Raw genomic sequence first — 14957 nt, 5'->3', positions numbered from 1 at the left:
ACCTCCTCAGAAATGTCTCCTGCCAGGGTATCTGATAACTGATAAAAAATGTAGAACAAAATCTACTGTATCTACTAGTATCTGATAACTCTTTGACCAGTCTGGTAAAATGTGCCAGAAACTTCAAAGACCTTAAGGCAAAAGTCAGTGATGCATAGACCCGCTTTCCAAATCTATCCATCACCTAAGATGCTCTGCTGGGTGGATGGATAGAGGAACTCTCCTCAGACAGTTCCTTCTTAGTAGCTGCTACCATGACCATGGCATCAACAGCTAACCCTTTGGCCCAAAGCTGTTTGTCTTCAGATGCAGACAGAACTTTGTCAGGTCTCCTGGGAATAAGTTCAGCAGTATCAGGGGCCTTCCATGCCCGCTGAGAGATCAACTGAATGAGCTCGTCAGCGGGTGGAGTCACCCAAGAGGCAGATGGTCAAGTGCCAAAAGCCTGCAGGTACACTGACTCCTCGGAAGAGTGAGTGAGAGTGAGGTGGTCTGTAGTGGTAACAGAAGAGAAAATAATTATCTGGGGTTTCTGTGGTCTCTGCATCCACTGACCTAGTGGGAGTGTGGATTGAATATCCAGGCATGAGGAGGAAAGGGATATTTGCTCTGAAGTGGAAGGAGATGACTGTTTGACTGCAGGAGTCAGGGCTTTCTCCATCATCTCGAAATCTGCCTCCCCAAGAGGGAAGAGAGCCTGGAAAAGAGAAAGACTGCCTCAGAACTGTGGTCACTCCCTGCTCTGAAGAGAGAGGTCCCTAGAACCAAGCCGGAGCTGAGCTGATCCATGTCAATGCTCCAAAGTGCAGAGAAGTCTCCAAAAAAAATAGAGAGTTGACTGTCACCCCTAGGAGCCAACAGGACAGCTACGGATCTGAAAAGTCTCCAGATCCATTTGAACAGAAGACCTCAGAGCAAGAACTGATTCAGGAGATAGGAATATCTCCGGAACTGATGCAGCTGGCGCAGGGCAGCTTGGAGCCGAAAATTCAGATGAAGTCAGAGAAGGAAAAAATGGAGGGGTCAAGGAAGGTTGGGCTCCTATACCCTTGGGGGCTGCAGCCAAAGAGGTACCTGACAATCTTTTCACCCAGAGTATCTTATTCACCGGCCTCTCCACATCATCCTCAGTTAAGCTTTTGGTGGAATGGGTAGAAAGGATGGAGGACAACTTTGGTCTTTCCAGAAAGGGCAAAGGAAACCTTCCGGGAAAGGGGTCAATAGAGGGAGAATATTATGTTCTTAGGAGAATCATAACGGATGGCTCCACAAAATGCTCACTCAGTGCTGAGGTAGCGAAGGGAGATGACTGCACTGGTAATTTTGATGTGGAAGATTCAGGATGCTCTTGCAGCAACATCTTAGTTGACGAAAACCTAGTCTGATCCAATAGTCTCAATTCCATACGTCCCTCCAAGATGGAGGTTTTGGTAACAGAGTCAGTTGGTTCGAAGGATTCTAATGGGACCGAAGACCTTGATCTTTTTGAAGATGGTGCTAAGGGAGTAGAAGGCATTGACATACTTCTCTTTATTTATTTCTCAAATGTTTTAGTGGGGGAAGAAGAGGAAGAATGGGAAAACACATCAGTCTTGCTCTTGGCCTTTTTTTGAGCCAAATATAGTCTTACCGAAGGCTGATGGAATCATACCCTTCAAAATTAGTTTATTTTTTTTCTTGCCACTAGCACCCTGTGACTGAAACCATGACATATACTGCAGTCCTCTTGAAAGTGAACAGGACTCAATAAACGCACAACAAATGAGAATCAGACATAGGAATTTTGTGTCTGCATTTCTGGCATCTTTTGAAGCCAGAAAGAACTTTAGGTTTGTCAGCATAAATTCGACTAACAGTGGCACAAAAAGAGCCAGCTTTATGCACCACACACACACACACACACACACACACACACACACACACACACACACACACACACACACACACACAAAACCACACAGACACACACACACACACACACACACACACACACACACACACACACACACACACACACACACACACACGCGTGCAAGCACATAGGTAGAAAGTCCTCCAAACAGAAACACTCACTACTAACAACAATAAACAGATTTTTTTTTTTAAACAGTTAGGGAAAGTAGAAAAAGGAAACTATCAACAATGACAGTTAGGAATACATCAAAGTGTACAGAAAGGAAAAAAACAAAGAAGGAGAGTGCAAGTTCAAAAACTTAGAAAAGAAGTGGGTAGAGCTGTAAAGCTAAGAGTTAGTAAACTAGCTATAACAAAATAGGAAAATATTCAGAAAAATATAAATCACACGTCACTTAGTGCAAAAGCAATGGTGAACGTGTCTGTCACGGAAAGCAGCAAATGAGATCTGAAGTAATTGGGAGAGGAGCATTGTGGGTAAAGGTTAAGCTTGAGAGTTTTTGGCTACCGTAAGCCTTAGTAACTGCCGAGTCGGTTCTGATGCTAGGAACTAAACTCATATGTCAAGGATAAAATTAAAATTGACAACATCAGGTCAGTGCTTGTGGTTCCGGTATGAAGAAAACAGTTTCCTTTATTACAGGTACCAGACCATAACGGACTGGCCTTGAATGCATCCATAACTAGGAAATGTCACACAAAATGAACATGAGCATTAGTCAGTTACTTAGCTGTATGGGTGGGATGCGGGAGGTACAGCTGGATAAAAACTACAATTGCAGTTAATAGTAAATAGTTGGTTTTCTTTATTTCTATTCATTTACACTGTCCTGAAGTTCATAGTTTTAGCACTTAGCTTTGCAAAATAAAGACGGAAATGTGTGCAGTAATTTAAGAATGAACGGAGTATTAGGTGCTTATAATTTTGCAAGTGTTGCTGGAACTATTGGTGCTGCTTCCCAGAGATGGCGCTCAGGAATGCTAACTTGATTTGATGACTGGCTATTAGATTTATGATCTGGTATCTCAGCACTATACAAAAACATCTTCTTAGGACATTTACAAAACATGGCACGCCAACTGGCCATCAACAATGACTGAAGGCATCAACAGTGACTGGAATGCTGAAGCATTCAAACACTAGAAAGACTACCCACATCCAGCCACAATTCTTCTTGGGAAGAAATGCAAGCTGATACAAACATGACCTAATACAGTACAATTTTGTAAACAAAGTTATAAGAAGAAACTTCATGGTACAACTGTGTCAGACATCTCTGACCAACAAGGTGAGATGTGATTCCAAAGAACCTTTACTTTACTACCAAGTTTTCTTCCTACATTCAAATATCTTTTATTGACACAAAAGTACTCCATCACTAAACCAACTAAACTCAGCAGCAGTAGCTGCTCTTTTAAAGTATGCTTAACTCATTTAATCTCGAACAGCAGGTGGCTAATTAACAGCTTTTCTTCCTGAGATCTTCTAAGCTATGGAACCACTTGCTTCCTGAGAGATTTTGTCCAAACTCCTTTATTGAAAACACACTTCATGAGATCTATAGTGTCTAATAAATGGTGTGAGTTTACAAAAAATGTTATACACTGGTGTTAGTATCAAGGGTCTGTTTTAAGATGCTGATTTTATATTGTAGTATAATGACAGAAAAACTGCATCTTGTTTGCAAAAAAATACTAATGTTATGGTCAAGCAAAGGGTTAAATCTCTGCAAGTGTGCAAGATATATCCAAGATGTCATTATGACAGTTGTTCAAATATACAAGAGCTTTCCAGTGATGAATGACAAGTGGGAGCAGATACTGCTGTTTTGTGATATAACCAAATATATGCAAATTGTGCATAAAATAATTTCACAATATTTAAAAAACAATATTAATCAATAAAACCATTTGTGTTAGATGCCACGGGATCATTGACAACACTGAGTGCCTTAATGTTTTGCATAGAATCTCATCATTTGTTCACCTGTAGTCACAAAGCTTTTATGAAATAAATGCAGTCATAAAAATATAGGTAATAATAATAATAATAACTGTTTTCCCAAAAGAGCATTTATATCTCATAAAGTCTCTGCATTACATAACATGTATTAATATAATTTTTAAGAAAAACTCACTTCTTTAATACACCACCCCCTACATGACAGTATCACATATTGTTTTTGACTTACTAATGTTAATTTGTTGCTAGATAATTCTGCCAAACTGAAATCTAAACCAATGCACAGAAGGTTAATTACAGATTATATAGAAGCAAAACAGTCACTATGTAAAACTAACTGGAGTGAGGTGTTCAGTGGAAAAAATGCAGATGGAATGTGGAAAGTTTTGAAAGATAAATTGTTTGAGCGCAAAAAAAAAGTTAAAATCAGGATCTTGGCATACAACATCAGGGGGATATACATCCATAAGAACAAGATATCTGATTAAGGTGAGAGACAAAAAATATAAGAAATGGAAGAGAGGCTGAACTACAACTTTGAAATCTGAAATAAACAAGCTGGATAAACAGATTAAGCTTAGTATGAGACAAGATCAAGAAAATTTATATAAGATATTGAGCATAATAGGAAACGTTTTTATAGATAAATAAGATGTGGAAGGAGTAAAGACACACAAATTGATAAACTAGGTGCAGATTCTAAAATTTATTCTCAGACACAAAAGATTATAGACATATTTACAAAATCTTATGCAAAACAGTCTGGCTCCACAAAAGGGGTGACAAGTGGTCCTAGTGACACCCAGGTAACCCCAGATACTGGAATCCAAACAAAGCACAGGGAGGAGACGGCAGTAGTAACAGTGATCTGAGAACACTTCAGCAAGAACTTACTGTACCATTATATTTATTATTCACTAGGTCATATAAATATGGGGAGATAGCTGAAGATTGGAGACATGCACTTATTAAACCTGTCTTCAAGGGAAAGTGGAGTAGGACAAACCCAGAGTCGTATAGACCCTTAAGTGTATTTTCACATTGTGGAAAAGTAATGAAGGTAATATTGGATAAGTTATTGTTAGAACTGGATAGGTTGGGAGTTGAAACCATATATCAGCATGCATATGTTGAAAACAGATCTATTAACAGAAATAATTGTGATATTCATATATTATTGGTCCACATACTATGTTATAGAAACAATCTTATGAATTATTAAAATGGACATGTCATGTCATCAAAACAATGCATATTATACATTAATATATATATATATATATATATATATATATATATATATATATATATATATATATATATATTCAATATATGTTTTATTTAATGTATTTGTATTGTAATTTATTTTTATATTTATTTTATTCTATTTCATACCCATTTTTACATTTATTTATATTTACTTATTTTTATTTTTCATTTAGAAGCAATATTCATTTAATTCAATCATTGTTAAACATTTAGTCAACAACTTAATTTCTAGTAATTAATAGGGTGTGACCTGTGTATTTAAGTGAGGCAATAACCACAATGTTCATTCTGAAGAAGTTCGTCTTGTCGGACGAAACCCGGGTAAATTGCAACTGTGTTGTGCTTGTGCTTGTTTTTAATAATAAATATCCATCATTGCTGTGGAATTTGAATCATCTTTCTTCAGCGTGGATTTATATCGTGAGTGCATTTGCTGTGGCAATTCCCGGCTGCCTGAACTCCTTGGTCTTTTTATTACAGATCTATTAACACCTGTAACATGATGTTCTATAACAATATAATAACAGCTATGAATGAAAAATTGTGCTGTGATGTAATTTATTTTGATTTAACTTCAGCATTTGACAGGGTCATACGTGAAACACTGTCAATAAATTAGTACAACTAGGTATTGATGTACTCTTGATAAGATGGACAGCTGTATGGCTTACAAATAGGACATGGAAAGTATCATACAGCGACTGAACACGTAAAATTAGAAGTTATGTACCTACCATAACGTTCCATGCTAGTTGTCTTCTCTCGCCTTCTTTCTTGCTGGATGGGTTCGGAGCCAATCCTCGGCTCCGACTCGGCACTTGCTAAGCTCAAGAGTCACTTCCACCAGCTCGAGGCAGCCCCATATCCCATGATGCAATGCGGAGATTACCCAGATCTCGTTTGGTAGCTAGAGGAAAAAATACCTACTATCTTCCCCCAAGGGAAGAAGAACAACTAACCTGAGAAAAAACTGTAAGGGGAACCCAGGTAACTAAGTACAGAGCTAACTGGTGTCCAAGGGAGAAATCTCCCAGAGAAGAGGATAGTTCAAGATCTGTCCAGGCTAGGGGGACAGGAGGGAGGGACGCAAGAAAGAAGGCGAGAGAAGACAATTAACATGGAACGTTATGGTAGGTACATAACTTCTAAATGTTAAGTTGTCAATCTCGCCTTCATTCTTGCTGGATGGGACCGTCCTAGCACCTCTATCCTGGGTGGCTCAATGGAACAGACTCTTGAGAACTGTGGAACCAAAACTCGCCCTGTCCCTGGAGGCCAAATCCAATTTGTAATGTGAGACGAAGGTATGAGGAGTGGCCCAAGTGGCTGCTGCACAAATAGTGTCTAAGGGTAGTCTAGCCTGAAAGGCTGTAGATGTGGCTAGGCCTCTGGTAGAATGTGCTTTTGGTATTGAGATCAGCTGTTTGCCCCTAAGCTGATAAATATAAGAAATGGTGGAAGACAGCCATCTGGATAAGGTCACCTTAGAAACAGGGAGACATTTCTTATTTTCAGCATAAGAAAGAAAAAGCTGATCGGACTTTCTAGATTGCTTTGTTCTGTCCAAGTAATATCTGAGTTGGCGATGAACATCTAGGCAATGCAATTTTTGTTCCGCCCTGTCAGAATAATTGGGAAAAAATACTGGAAGATCAATAGATTGGTTTAAATTTGTCTTAGAAGCAACCTTGGGCAAAAAGGACGGATTAGTTCTCAAAGATACTCTATCCTTGTGGAAGACCAAGTAAGGGGGACGAACACAGAGAGCATGAAGTTCAGACACCCTTCTAGCCGAAGTAATAGCGACTAGAAAGAGTGTCTTCCAAGAGAGAAATTTTAACGAGCATGTAGCAGCCGGTTCAAAAGGGGGAAGTATTAAGGATGCCAGCACTAAATTTAGATCCCACTGCGGTAGAGGATCCCTAACAGGGGGTTTAAGTAGAAAGATCCCTCTGAGAAAGGCTTTGCAAAGTTTGTGAGACATAATGTTCTGGTCTGCAAATCCGACATGAAAATTCGAGATTGCTGCCAGCTGGACTTTAACTGTGGAAGAAGAAGAACCAGAGTGAAAAATTTCAGCTAGGAAGTCCAAAACTGACTGAATAGGGGCAGTACAGGGATCTATGTTCTTATACCTTGCCCAAAAAGAAAAACGTTGCCATTTGCTAGAGTAAATCCTTCTGGTAGAGGACTTTAGAGAAGCTACTATGATATCCCTAACGGGATTAGAGATCATAGGAAGCCTGGCTAAGGAAGGAAGTGGAGCAACCAAGCAGTGAGGTTGAGGGAACGAATGGACCGGTGCAGTTGACCCGACTGGTGGGTCAGAAGATCTGGAACTGGGTCCAGATGCCAAGGCTGCACTAAGAGATGTCGATGAAGGAACGGGAACCAAATTTGTCGAGGCCAGTAAGGAGCAATGAGAATCAGCTTGGCTCTCAAGTCGGTAGCTTTCTGAAGCACTTGAGGAATCAACGGAAAAGGGGGCAAAGCATAAATAAGTCCCCGGGGCCAATCCTGGGTTAGAGCGTCTCTGGGGGAATGGCCTGGAAGTGGAAAGAGAGAGAAGAAGTCTGGGCATTTGCTGTTTTGGGGTGTAGCAAAAAGGTCGCAGCAAGGAGGGCCCCACTTCTGAAAAATCTCTTCCGCTATAGATTGTTTGAGAGACCACTCGTGAGGCATGAGTATAGCTCTGCTCAACCTGTCCGCTATGATGTTGGTTTTCCCGGGGATATGCGGTGTTATCAGAAACCGCTGAGAGGAGATCGCCCATTGCCAAAGTCTGAGAGCTTCTCGACATAGAGGATAGGACTTGGTCCCGCCCTGTTTGTTGATATACCATACTACGGACATGTTGTCCGTGTGAACTGCGATAGTTCCTAAAGGAAGAAAGTCGTTGAGGGCTTGCAACGTTAAAAGCACTGCTCTCATCTCTAGGACATTTATATGCAGGTGGTATTCGAACGGTTGCCACGTGCCATGGACCATTCTGCCCTGATAATGCTCCCCCCACCTGATCAGGGAGGCATCCGAAGTGACCGTGGCTACCGGGGCCGGGGGGACAAATGGTCTGCCCTGATGGACTAGGGGGGAAGAAATCCACCAGGATAGGTTGCTCTTGCAGATCTGTGTGACAAGGATCTTGTGACGCATGGGCAACTGCTGGAAGGACCATTGGGTAAACAACATCCACTGTAGAAGACGCATGTAAAAGCGGGCCAGAGGAAGAAGTGTGATGGCAGCTGCCATTAGGCCTAACCCTTTCAGGACCAACCTGGCTTGTACCTTTTTGCTGAATAGGATGATCCGAACATGATTTTGGATATCCAGGATTCTTTGATTTGTTAGATTTGCTGACATCCGAGTAGTGTCTAGATCTGCGCCTATAAAGGTAATACATTGGCAAGACGATAAGGAAGACTTTTCGAAGTTGACAGAAATCCCTAACTGGCTGCAGAGACGTAGAGTGTAATCCCTGGCCTGGAGAAGTTGATGCCTGGTGGTGGCTGTGAGGAGCCAGTCGTCTAGGTACGGAAACATCTGGAATCCCTGACGTCTCAGGTGAGCCGTGACCACTGCCATGCATTTGGTGAACACTCTGGGGGCTGTGGTGAGACCAAAGGGCAGGGCACTGAATTGAAAATGACTGGTCCCCAGCCGAAAGCGGAGAAACCTTCTGGAGCGTCTGTGGATTTTTATGTGATAGTACGCATCCTGAAGGTCTATAGAGCACATCCAGTTGTCTTTGTCCAGAAAGGGCAAAACCGATTGAAGTGTGACCATCCGAAAACTCGTCTTTTTGACAGACTTGTTTAGTCTGCTGAGGTCTAATATTGGTCTCCAGTCTCCTGTCTTTTTGGGGACCAAAAAGAACCTTGAGTAGATTCCGGATTCTAAATGGCCTGCTGTAACTGGCTGGATGGCCCTTTTCTCTAGAGGTTTTGAAACCTCTAGCTTTGCAATTTCCCTTAGACCGGGTGGAAGGGATCCTTTTTGAGGGAAGGGGCTTTTCTCGAAAGGTATTTTGTAACCCTCGGATATGATCGACTGTACCCATTTGTCTTGAGAAAGGGAAAGCCAGGCTTTTGGGTACAGTGACAATCTCCCCCCGACTGCCTCCAAGTGTGGGCAGTCGGGCAACACTTCAGGGATGCTGGAAGGGCTTGTCAGAGAGAGGCTCTCTGCTGCCCTGGTTCTGCGGACCCCCTCTGCCCCTAGGGCAGTGTCTGTTGTTATTACCCCCTCTGCCTCTGGGGGTAAACTGACCACGTGCGTCAGGTGTGACTCCTTGAGATTTTCGGAACCACATTTTCCCTCCCTTCTGACCTTTGGGATAAGGCCTTGAAGGGGCGGAGAAACTGACTCCTACGGCAGAAAGAGTCTTGCCGTCTTGCTCGCACCTGGTCAAAATGTCCTTCACCTGAGGTCCAAACAAAGTTGTCCCATCGAAGGGAGAGTTTGTGAAGGACACCTTAAATGGGTCTGCAAAACTGCAAAGTCGCATCCAGGACTAACGTCTGAGAGCCACTCCTGTGCCTGCAGCTCTACTCGCTCCATCGGCTGCATAAGAAATGAGCCGCATGGAGGAGTTAGTTATGGAATTTAGGATTCCCAGCTGAGAGGCAATCTTTTCTTGAGCCCCAGCAGCTGACGGATCCTGTACCACCTCACCCAATTCCTTGAGGATATCTCTTTGAAGTCGGGTGAAGTGACATGGATAATTCAGCGAACGCATAGCAAAGGTCGCTGAGGAAAACATCCACTTACCATACCTGTCCATGGTCCTAGACTCCTTGTTAGGAGGATGGACCAGTACGGAAGGATCTGCAAGTTCCTTTTTGGTGGCGGCCGCCACCACCATGGCATCAACCGGGACACCTTTGGAGAGAAACTGTTTTTCAGTGGGGGCCGTGATAAATTTAGAAGGCCTCCTGGGGACTGGTTCCACAGAATCAGGAGATGCCCACGCCTTTCGAGCTATCACGTCCATGAGGGTGTCGAAACCCAGGAGGTGGAGGGTCAAGATCCAAAAGCCTCCAGTTATACCGACTCATCCTCGGAGGGCTTATTGGAGGGCCAGTTCCCCCTCTGTTTCAGGAGTTCAAGAATGTCTGAAAAGGAGACATCCTCAGAGGGGGATCTTGGGGACCCCTCCGACTCATCTAAGCCGGTATCTGATGTCGTAGACTCAGGGGAGTCTAAATGCTTCCTCTTGCAAGTCCTCTTACGCGGGGGTTCCCCTGAAGGATTAGGAGAAACCTCGGAAGAGGAAGGTTTTCCCAATGGGGAAACCTGGGGCGATGGATCTCTGGGTCCGGGAGCAAGAGAGTGGGAAGAGATATCTACAGGCACTGAAGAGGGAGGAGCTAAAGGGACCGACTGCTGACTCAGCTCGGGGGCTAGTACACTCCTCATCACCTTGAAGACTCCCCTCCCGGGGAGGACCGAGAGCTCCCGCTCCGAGGAAACAGGAATCCCCGGCCCCACCGAAAGGGAAGGCTCTGAAGCAGATGTCGGTGCCTAGCTTACCAAAGCCGAAGCTCCGAGGGGGAGAACGGGGTCGGACAAGGGTCCGATGCCACTCGCCCCCTCGGAACCGACAAGGGAAGCCCGATGACTGGATCCCTCCAAGGACGGTCTCAAGGAGGAGATAGGAGTCGAAGACGACGGAGCCGAAAGGAGTGGTATCGGCTCCAAAGCACCAACAGTCACAGTTCCAATAAGCTCCGGCTCTGAGCTCTGAAGGAGAGTCGAAGGAGGAATTTCTGGAGGGTGTGGAATAGCGGTCGTCTGCTGAGACGGGCTATGAAGTATCTGGGCCAGTGCCTGTGATTTCAGCAGTCTACTCACCACTTTCTCCAAGTCATGGTCTGAGAGTCTGGAAGACCTTGAGGATCGGCTCCGATGGCTCCGCTCCGAAAGTAAGGGAGTGGCCGGAGCCGAATGAATAGACTCCAGCGATGGAGATCTGGATCTCTTTCTCGACGGAGCCATCGGAGCCGAAGAACCTTCGGTTCCAGTTGGAGCCGACAACTTGTCGGCCCCGAGCTGGGTCAGAGATGTGTCGGCTCCAGCCGGAGCCGACACAGGCATGGAAGCAAGAGTATCGGCGCCGATACCAAACCTTCAGAGAAGGAAGGATTGGCTACAGCCGGAGCCGATCTCGACTCCGAGGGAGTCGGAGCCAAGGCTGAAGGCTTGGACACTGAAGCCTGGGCCTTGGGAGGCTTTGAGGGCTTCCCCGAGCCAGACTTAGCCGGGGAGCTCTCAGGCTTTAATAAGCCCCTGAGAATAAGTTTATTTCTACGTTCCTGCAGGACTCTCTGGCTGAAGGAGTGGAAAATAGCACAGGAGTCCTGCAGGTGTAGAGGTCCCAGGCAATAAATACAAGAAGTGTGACCGTCTGTCAGAGACATCTTCTGACAGCACAAGTCACACTTCTTGAAGCCTGAGACCCTAGCCTCTTTAGACATGACTGAGTACCTAATCACACACACACACACTACACAGTCAGTCCAAAAATTAAACTAGATTAACAAAACCAAGTACAGGGAAAAAACACACAGACACAGCCAAGCAAACCCTGACAGGAAAAATATAGGAGGGGTAAAGACCTAAGGCCCGACTAGCAAAAATATGAATAAAGGGAACGGGACACTAACGGGAATAGGGCTAAGTGAATCGGGAAGTTAACAAAGTAATATATATATATAAATATAAAGTACTGGGGTGGACTAAAGTCTCAGAAAAAAAGGTAGAAAAATTCACTTACCAGGAGCTGGTAAAAAGTTACCTCATGAGCGAAGCGGCAAATAAGATCTGGGTAATCTCCACCTTGCATCATGGGATATGGGGCTGCCTCGAGCTGGTGGAAGTGACTCTTGAGCTTAGCAAGTGCCGAGTCGGAGCCGAGGATCGGCTTCGAACCCATCCAGCAAGAATGAAGGCAAGATTGACAACTTAACATTCCTTGGTTACAGTCAGGGTGCCCCACAGGAATCCATCCTAGGCCCTTACTTGTTTAGATTGCATCTTTCAGACCGAACATTTTCATCTGAGGTGTTCTGCAGCCTATATGCAGATGACCTGAAATTTGGTAAACTGATTATATGTGTTACAGATAACACGTCTGCAAAATAACTTGACTAAATTGACAGTTTGGGTACAGGAGAATAATATGCTGATAAATACATCAAAAACTAAGCATATGAGATTTGGGAGACATAAATTCAAAGGTGAATATTTAATACAGCACACAGTGAATGAAACTGTAGACTCATTTAAGGACCGGGTATATGGGTAGATTTAGCTAGGAGTTTTTCTAGTCATATCAACCAATTGGTTAATGATAGTTATAGAACTATAGGTTGTATAAAAGATTTATAAAGTCTAGGAAACCAAAAATGATGAAGTCATCGTTAGTTACATTAGACCCAAACTTGAGCATGGAATAACAAAATGAAACCCTAGAAGAAAACAACAGTAAAATCCCATGAGTGGAGGAACTACCTGGTCAGCCTCAGTAAGAAGCTGAGATCCCTCATAAAATCCTCCAAAGCTAGATACGAAAACAAAATTGCCACTGATTCAAAAGACAACCAAAAAGCATTCTTTAGCTATGTCAAGAATCTCAATGTCAACACTCAGATCTACTCTGAGTTACAGCACAATGGCACTAAATATACAGAAACAACTGATACTGCCAACATCCTGGCAGATAGGTAAAGTGTTAACTTTACCCTCTTCTCATCCCCTAAAAGGCCCATCTCTATACTGGAAGAATGCAAAGTTCATGTAATAACAGCTGCAGAGGTAAAAACCACACTCTTCAAAGCCAAGAACACAGCATCCATGGGACCTGACAACATCCCAGGCTGCGTTCTACACTAACTATAGAATGAACTGGCACCTACCTAAGTACCATGTTCAATCATAGTCTCACCTCAGGCTTTGTGCCCACTGAATGGCGCACAGCAACGGTTATCTCATTCCACAAAGGGGGAGCCACCACGGACCCCGGGAACTACTGCCCCATAAGCCCGACGAGCCTGATCTGCAAGGCAATGGAACGTATCATCATGGAACTTATAAACAAAGACACTGGTAATCTCCAAACACTGGACCCCACCCATTTTGGGTTTGTAAAAGGCAGTTCATGTCTCCTAAACCTGACAGACTTCTTTGAAGCAGTCACCAAAGCCGTAGATGAGGGTAAAGTGGTTCATACAGCCTATCTCGATCTCGCCAGGGCTTTCAACACCATCTCCCATTCTGGAATTATAGATAAACTCACTAAACTAGGTATAAATCCCTATGTCACAAGATGGGTTGCCAACTGGCTCACTGACAGAACCCACAGTGTGAAAGTAGCAGACTCCAAATCTGACTTCAGACCAGTGACAAATGGAGTACCACAGGGTTCAGTCCTGGGTCCTCTCCTGTTTGGTATCTACTCCTCTGAAGTACAGTCTAACACAGAAGGTCTTTGGCTAATGAAGTTCGCAGATTACTGCAAACTAGGATCCATAGTCAAAACTCCTAATGATGTGGACATCCGATGTGGAGATCCTACAAAAGGGCCTCACTGAGACAGGTGCCTGGTGTCAAAGCCATGGCCTCAAGCTCAATGTCAAAAAGTGCATTGTCATCCCCTTTGGTAAAAACTCCATACCCATGAACTACTACATAGGCAGTAGTCTACTTAACACCGAAAGTATGATAAGAGACCTTGGGTCACAGTTGGACAGTACTCTCTCCTTTGATAATCACATTGCCACAGTAGTCAGGAAATTCTTCTATGTGGCGCACCTCATCACAGAAGGTTTCTCATCCAGGAAAAAAGACGTCATTGCTCCCCTCTACTCGTCACTCATTAGACCCATTATAGAGTACAACACCCCTTTTGGTATATACCTCACAAGACATCTACAACAAATGGAAAGGCCACAGAAATACCTCACAAAGAGGATTACTGGCCTCAAACATAAGCCCTACGCAGATTGTCTCAAAAAACTCCAGCTTTACTCGGTTGCATATCGCCTACTCAGAGGCAATCTCTGCCTAACATACAAAGCTATGTCAAACCCACAGCTGTTGGACATGCTCCACTTAAAGAAATCCCAATCCCTCTGAGCTACATGCTCTAGGGACCTAAACCTTGTCACCACAATAAACAGAACATGCTGGAGGGATAGATTCTTGTCCCAGAGACTTCCCATACTCTGGAACAAACTACCTACCTATATCAAAGAAAGCTCCTCATTAGCACTCTTCAAGAAAAATCTTGATGAATGGATGGGAAATAGGAAATTCACCCCGGAGATCACGTCTGTGGCTCTGCTCAACAGGGCCAAAGGAAAATAATTTTCTTGGGTGGTGAAAGCCAGAGTACCTTTTTGGCTAGGCTTATACAAGCACTAGGGCCAACAGCCTAGTACCAACTTATGAACCTATGAGTAAACTGGAAAGAGTACAGCTGAAATATACCAAGGCCATCCATGGATTTGAAAATGTAAGTTATTATGAAAGACTAAAATATCTGAACTTGTACAGTGTCTCTTACAGTTATCTAAGAGGAGATCTTATACAATTATATAGGGCATTTAGACACAACTACCTCTGAGAATGTTTTGGGTTATCAAAAAGTACCAGAGAATCATCAGGCAACCTATGTAGAAGATTCTATAGGAATGACAAGTGTACTAATTGGTTCTCTGACAGAGTAGCTGACGTATGGAATAGACTACCAAATTTCATTAAAACAAGTACTAGTTTAGATATTTTTCAGAACAGCCTGGACACTTATTATGGG

General features: G+C 43.5%; 1 protein-coding gene across 1 annotated transcript in view; it reads right to left on the bottom strand.

Annotated features, from left to right (window-relative positions):
• The window catches only part of LOC122800226 (dynein axonemal heavy chain 17-like), a 17083451-nt gene that overhangs the window by 11208109 nt on the left and 5860385 nt on the right, over nucleotides 1-14957 (bottom strand). The gene's annotated exons all lie outside the window — the stretch shown is intronic.

This window comes from Protopterus annectens, chromosome 4.part0 (assembly GCF_019279795.1).
Source record: "Protopterus annectens isolate FY-2018-M chromosome 4.part0, PAN1.0, whole genome shotgun sequence".
NCBI classification, from domain to species: domain Eukaryota; kingdom Metazoa; phylum Chordata; order Ceratodontiformes; family Protopteridae; genus Protopterus; species Protopterus annectens.
Note: the sequence above shows the minus strand (reverse complement) of the source record. Positions and strands in the feature narration are given on the sequence as shown.